This window comes from Loxodonta africana, chromosome 2 (genome assembly GCF_030014295.1).
Source record: "Loxodonta africana isolate mLoxAfr1 chromosome 2, mLoxAfr1.hap2, whole genome shotgun sequence".
NCBI classification, from domain to species: domain Eukaryota; kingdom Metazoa; phylum Chordata; class Mammalia; order Proboscidea; family Elephantidae; genus Loxodonta; species Loxodonta africana.
In genome coordinates, this window is record NC_087343.1 from 157,849,609 (window position 1) to 157,857,557 (window position 7,949).

A 7,949-nucleotide genomic window follows, 5' to 3' on the forward strand; every position below is an offset into this window, starting at 1 on the left:
GCATAAGAAAATGGCCTTTCCCAAGGAGAGTTCTTTATTTCCAAGCCCTTACTCAGTTTGAATCAGAGGAACTTGAGAGTGAGCCATAATTTAATGATGTGTATGGAGGGACTGGGCAACACTTCCCTCCTATTATATATGGGGTCGCTACGAGTTGGAGACAACTCCGTGGCACTAACAACAACAACATAGCCCCAAAGGTGGTTCCAGACATACAAATGCCATCAAAATTAACAGGGAATGATTAGTAAATTCAGCTGTTTTTCATCAATAAAACTGTGAGCCATTGAACTGCTAAGTTCGTACAATTTGACTCAAGCAGGACTATGAAACACTCGGGTTATTCAAGATCTTAAACCCTAACATAAACTGAAATTTCAGGCAAAACCCATTAAAGAGAATAAGTACAAACAAGAAGAATAAGGAGTAAATTCAAAATGGTGCTCGTATTCCACATACAATGACTTCAAGGAAAGAGAAGTTTTGTAACTTTCCTGTCACCTTGACCAGGGGAGATGACCACACTATAATCACTCAGAAAAAAATTTTGGAGACTTTATATGATCAGTTGGCCCTATCCATGGAACAAATAACTAGATAGATATCAAATCCTCACATTTTACAAGAAATAGGGAATTGATGGCTTAAGTTTATGCTTGTCATGATCATCAGTGAATGTTTAAATAAAGACAGCTGCCCAAAAGGAAAGTGAAGAATAGTTCATGAAACTGATGGGCTTGAGCAGCTAATTAAGATCATCTGGACGAGATTAAAAAAAGAAAAAAAAGTTAAATTTGATCCAGTTAGTTGCCTTCCTTCCTCCACTCCCTAAGTAAGATTGCTTTACTGTTCCAGTTTCCTGATCTTTTGAAGAATTTTCTTCTTGTTTGTGCATAGATTGTATTGTTTATTGGTAAAGAATTTTAAGTTCCTAGACTATCATCCTTGTTCTATTTAAGGAATTTACAAAAAAAAAAAGGAATAAGATAAATGTGCCCTGGTATGCAAATATCAAGGGGTTTATCCAGAGGAGGGGGTGATTTTCTTGTTAATCAGTCTCATAAAAGCACTCATATGCCAGCTACAGGATTTATTAAGTCTCCTTTCTCCAGTAACCTCCTCCATCTTGTCAGTGTATTCTTAGAATTGACCTTTTACTAATTTACCTGCATGCGCACAGGGAAAATCAGCATAACTTCAGATACTCTCCCTGCTGATGTTGGTTCCATCCATCACAAATGGAACCAGAATTGACCCACAAAATAGTAGTGGGGAAGAAAAAAAAGTCGCATTAAAATTTCATGTGTGTGTAAGTGTGTGTGTGTATGCATACATACACATGCACACAATTTTCAGGCTAGTATTGGGTTACTGGCTAATATCCATGGTAGTGATATCCAAATGCAAGGAAAAAAAAAAAGACTTCGGTTAAAAAGTTGAACACTTTTTTAGTTCAACACAACAGTTTGTCTTTACTGTGAATATCAGCCCTTCGGAATGTTGAGTAAAGCTGGGCTCCTGATGTGAAATTCAAACTATGTCAGACTACAGACTTCTGTGGAAAAATCAAACTCATTTTCATTCAAGTAACACTAATGGTAACTTACCATTTAAAAGAAAGAGAAAAATCTTTCCTTGAAAGTTATAATATTCATAGTATTCACATTGATCAATAACATTTTTCCTCAATTGCAGCCAGTGCTCAGTGATTTATTCCTATATGTAAGAGACAGACAGAGAAAATGCATCTTCTCTGATTTGTGTGGGTTACAAGCAGTTAAGACAGTGGTTCTCAAAGTCCCCACGGGGGACTTTACATTTCTGAAGACGGTTTTGAATGTCCTGATTTGGGTGGAGCACTGGTGGTACAATGGTTAAGCCCTTGACTGCTAACTAAAAGATTAGCTGTTTTAACCCACCCAGCAGCCCTGCAGGAGAAAGACCTGGCAATCTGCTCCCATAAAGATTACCAAAACCAAAAACCAAACCCACTGCCGTCGAGTTGATTCCAACTCATAGCAACCCTATAGGACAGAGTAGAACTGCCCCATAGAGTTTCCAAGGAGCGCCTGGTGGATTTGAACTGACGACCTCTTGGTTAGCAGCCGTAGTAGCACTTAACCACCATGCCACCAGGGTTTATAAAGGTTGCAGCCTAGAAAACCATATGGAGCAGTTTTACTCTGCCACATGCAGTCCCTGTAAGTCAAAATCAAATGGACGGCACTTAACAACAATAATGGCATCTGGTGGTCAGAGGCCTAGGATGCTGCTAAACATCCTACGATGCACAGGACGCTTCCTCCTTCCCCCAACCAAAAAATTGGCCAATCCAAAATGTCAATAATGCCAAGGTTGTGATTGTTGTGGTTTGGATTGGGTGCCTTCAAATCGGCTCTGACTCAATGCAACCTTAGGAATAATAGAACGCCATCCTCACAATCATTGCTGTTTGAGCCCAGTGTTGCAGCCACTGTGTCAATCCATCTCATTGAGGGTCTCCCTCTTTTTCATAGACCCTCTACCTTACCAAGTGTGATGTCCTTCTCCAGTGCTTGGTGCTTCCTGATGATGAGTCCAAAGTAAGCAAAATGAACTCTTGCCATCCTCACGTCTAAGGAACATTCTGCCTATATTTTCTCCAAGACTAATTTATTTGTTTTTCTGGCAGTCCATAATACTTTCAATATCCTTCACCAACACAATAATTCAAATGTGTCAATTCTTCTTCAGTCTTCCTTTTTCATAGTCCAGTTTTTGCATGCATATTGGACTATTGAAAATACTGTGGTTTGGGTCAGGCACACTTTAATCATCAAAATGACATCTTTGCTTTTTAAGATTTTGAAAAGGCCTTTGGCCCAAATTTGTGCAACACAACACATCGTTTTATTTGCTAAGATTCAGAAATCCTGAATTAAAGATTGGCTACAATTTTCCAAGGCAACCTTTCTATACCATATACAGAAAGACTTCTATATTAAGATATAGGTTAAAAGAACAATAATAATTATTGTTGCTAAATGCTATCAAGTTGATTCCAACCCACAGCAGCCCTATGCACAACAGTCAAACACTACCCATTCCTGCTCCATCCTCACAATCTTTGCTGTGTTTGAGCCCATTGTTGCAGCAACTGTATCTATCTAGTTGAGGGTCTTCCTCTTTTTTTGATGACACTCCACTTCACTAAGCATAGGGTTTTTCTCCAGGGACCAGTCCCACTTGGTAACATGTCCAAAGTACTGGAGACAAAGTCTCAGTTTCGCCATCTTTGCTTCTAAGCAGCACTCTGGCCGTACTTCTTCCAAGACAAATTTCTTCGCTCTTCTGGCAGCCATGGGATATTCAATATTCTTTACTAACACCATAATTCTTCTTCAGTCTTCCTTATTCATTGTCCACCTTTCGTATGCATATGAAGGGACTGAAAATACCACGGCTTGGGTCAGGAACACCTTTGTCCTTAAAGTGACATCTTTGTTTTTTAACACTTTAAAGAGGTCTTTTGCAGCAAATTTGCCCAATTGCAATACGTCATTGGATTTCTGCTTTCATGGGCATTGATTGTGGATCCAAGAAAAATAGAATTCTTGATAACTTCAATGTTTTCTCTGTTTATTACAATGTTGCTTACTGGTCCAGTTTTAAGGATTTTTGTTCTCTTTATGTTGAGGTATAATCCCTGCTGAAGACTGTAGTCTTTGAACTTCATCAGTAAGTGCTTCAAGTCCTCTTCACTTTCAGCAAGCAAAGTTGTGTTATCTGCATATCACAGGTTGTAAATAAGTCTTCCTCCAATCCTGATGCCATGTTCTTCTTCATATAGTCCAGTTTCTCCGAGTATTTGCTCAGCATACAGATTGAATAAGTACGGTGAAAGGATATAACTCTGACACACACCTTTTCTGATTTTAAACCATGTAGTATCTCCTTAAAAAAAAATTTTTTTTTTTTTTTTTTAGTATCCCCTTATTCTGTTCAAAAGACTGCCTCTTGGTCTATGTACAGGTTCCATGTGAACACAGCTAAGTACTCTGGAATTCCCATTCTTTGAAATGTTATCCATAATTTGTTGTGATCTGTAGAGCTTTGGTTTTTGTAGAGCTGAATGCCTTTGCATAGTCAATAAACACGGGTAAACATCTTTCTGGCATTCTCTGCTTTCAGCCAAGATCCATCTGACATCAGTAATGACATCCCTCATTCCACGTGCTCTTCTGAATCCAGCTTGAATTTCTGGCAGTTCTCTGTCAATGTACTGCTCCAACCATTTTTAAATTTATCTCCAGCAAAACATTACTTGTATGTGATATTAATTATTTTGTCCAGTAATTTACACTTTCTATTGGACCGCTTTTCTTTTGCATGGGCACAAATATGTATCTCTTCCAATCAGTTGGGCAGCTAGCTGTCTTCCAAATTTCTCGGCAAAGACAAGTGAGTACTTCCAGCACTTCCTCCCTTTGTTAAAACATCTCAGTTGGTATTCCATCAACTCGTGGAGCCTCACTTTTTGCCAATGCCTTCAGTGCAGCCTGGACTTCATCCTTCAATACTACTGGTTCTTGATTGTACGCAGCCTCCTGAAATGGTTGAACATCAACCATTTCTTTTTGGCACTGTGACTGTGTGTTCCTCTCAACTTTTTTTGATGCTTCCTGCATCATTCAGTATTTCGCCCATAGAATCCTTTCATATTGCAATTCAAATCTAGAATTTTTTCTTCAGTTCTTTGAGCTTGTGAAATGCTGAATGTGCTCTTCCCTTTTGGTTTTCTATCTCCAGGTCTGTGCACATTTCATTATAATACTTTACTTTGTTTTATCAAGCAGTCCTTTGAAATCTTCTGTTCGGCTCTTTTACCTTATCATTTCTTCCCTTCGCTTTAGCTACTGTATGTTCAAGAGCAAGTTTTGGAGTCTCTTCTGACATCCATTTTTGTCCTTTCCTTCTTTCCTGTATTTTAAAGACCTTTTGCTTTCTTTATGTATGATGTCCTTGATGTCATTCCACAACTCGTCTGCTCTTCGGTCATTAACATTGAATGCTTCAAATCTGTTCTTGAGATGGTCTCTAAATTCAGGTGGGATACACTCAAGATTATACTTTGGCTCTTGTGGACGTGTTTTAATTTTCTCCAGCTTCAACTTCAACTTGCATATAAGCAATTGATGGTCTGTTCTACAGTTGGTCCCTGGCCTTGTTCTGACTGATGATATTGAACTTCTCCATTGTCTCTTTCCACAGATGTAGTCGATTTGATTCCTATGTATTCTATGCGGTGAGGTCCACATGTATAGTTGCAGTTCATGTTGTTGAAAACGGTATTTGCAGTGAATAAGTCATTGGTCTTGCAGAATTCTATCATGCAATCTCTGGCGTATTTTATCACGAAGGCCATGCTTTCCAACTACTGATCTTTCTTGTTTCCAGCTTTCAAATTCCAATCACCAGTAATTATCAATGAACCTTGATTGCATGTTTCATCAATTTGAGACTGCAGAATTTTGTAAAAATCTTCACTTCTTCATCTTTTGACAATAGTGATTAGTACATAAATTTGAGTAATAGTCATATTAACTGGTCTTCCTTGTAGGCATCTGGGTATTATCCTATCACTGACAGTGTTAGACAGATCTTGAAATGTTCTTTTTGATGGTAAACGCAAAGTCATGCCTTTTCAATTTGTCATTCCTGGCATAGTAGACCATATCATTGTCCAATTCAAAGTGGCCAATACCAGTCCATTTCAGCTCACTAATGCCTAGTATATCAATCTTTATGTGTTCCACTTCATTTTTGACAGCTTCCGATTTTCCTAGATTCATACCTCATACATACCACATTCTGATTACTAATGGATGTTTGCAGCTGTTTCTTCCCATTTGGGGTCATGCCATCTCAGCAAACGAAGGTCCCAAAAGCTTTACTCCATCCACATCATTAAGGCTGACTCTACTTTGAGGAGGCAGCTCTTCTCCAGTCACATTTTGAGTATCTTCCAACCTGAAGGGCTCATCTTCTGACACTATATCTGACAATGTTCATCTGCTATTCATAAGATTTTCACCAACCAATTTTTTTTTTTAGAAGTAGATAGCCAGGTCTCTCTTCCTCGTCTGCCCTAATGTGAAAGCTCTGCTGAAACCTGCCCAAAATGGATGACCCTGCTCGTATGAAATATCAATGGCATAACTTCCAGTATCACAGTAACACGCAAGCTACGGTAGTAGGACAGATGAGTGGTGCCGATAATAATTAGTACCATCTTAAATGTGTATAAGTTTTACTTGAAATTATATACAAATATCTCTTTGATACAGATGTCAAAACTGAGCTTTAGGAGGGTGATAATTTTTTTCTGGCTTCCGGTACTAACGAGGCAAGCCTGCGGCCTAGGTCTCTGTCTTTTTCTTCAATGCTTTTTCTGCCTTAGAGCAACTTTGCTTCAGTGAAGTTTTCAACATTAGTTGTTGGGTAGATGTGTCTTTTGTGAAACATTTTGGGAGACTTTTCAGTTCAAGTGACCCTCTTAAGGATGTTTCTGCAGCCAAACAACAACAACGTATTTTCAGAAATGAGCCAGGAAAGGGGGAGAAGGAGTGTGTGGAATGGGCCGTTGATTTTATCATCTTATCTACTCACTGTGCACTTTGTTTCTTGGGGTTGACTACCACCCCACTAAAGATGACACTTAGAGCTTGGAAAATACATTTTGCAGAGTGACACAGTGGTGTCCCCCACAACCTCGTTTCCAAAGATGTGATGAGTCTAACCACAGGCCCGGCTGCTGAGGCTCATTTTTTAATGTGTATTTATTAACTTTATGAGGACACAAAGCATGTCTGTATCCTAAATAATTTGAAAATTTCTTTTAATTGATCTAATATGCCAGTGATGGAATAAAGGTAGATTTATCTATCCCTAAGTTTAAATCGATCATTAATTTATTCATTTTTCCATGCATACAAATATTTGTGGAGTGTGTACCATGTACAGGTCACTGTGATGAGCATTATAATCTACTAAAGAATCAAAGTTCTGGTAAAGAATTGGGACTCAGATCTCTCAATTCATAGGCTAGCATTCTTTATGTAGTTCTGATCAATATTCTAGAATTACAGTTTAAATATTAAATTAAAAATCATATATATTAAAGATTTATTATGTAGCCGCCATGGGTTGGAATTGATGTGATGGCAACATGTTCAGGGTTTTTAGTTTTAAGTGCCAGTAAGAGTCCCTGAGTGGTGTAAACAATTAACACTCTTGGCTGCTTACCAAAAGGCTAGAAGTTCGAGTCCATCCAGAGGCACCTTTGAAGAGAGCCTTGGCAATCTACTGAAATATCAGCTATTAAAAAACTTATGGAGCACGGTTCTACTTGGACACACATGGGATCGCCATGAGTCAAAGTTGACTCAACGGCAACTTGTGTGTGTGTGTGTGTGTGTGTGTGTGCCAGAAACCCAGAAACTCTGCTAAGTGCTCTGCATGCCTTATCTCATTATAATAACCCAATGAAGCAGACCCTGGTACTATCCTCTTTCTACAAATAAAGTCAAAGAGGTTCAGAAATGTAAAGTAGGAGGTAAAGGCCCATAGCCTACCAGTGTTCAGAGCCATATTTGAACTCATGTCTGAATCCAGAGGCTGATGGTTTAACATTATATGACCTTTTCTTCCTGTTCACTGTACTTTGCCTATTTCTGGTCTCTTCTACTCTAAGCAAAGGGTGATCAAAAGATCCCAGCCTGTTATTCCCTCCTGAAAGTCATTGACTTTTCTGAATTATAAATGCAATTAGACATGCATATCCTTGGAAGATAAATAAAAGGCAGATTTGGAGAAGTAGTTCTGCCAGCCACAGGCTGTACTTTCTGCCACAAGCCCCATAAAGGGGCAGTAATATGGAGAATAACTATCTGGTGAGTAATGATACCTGA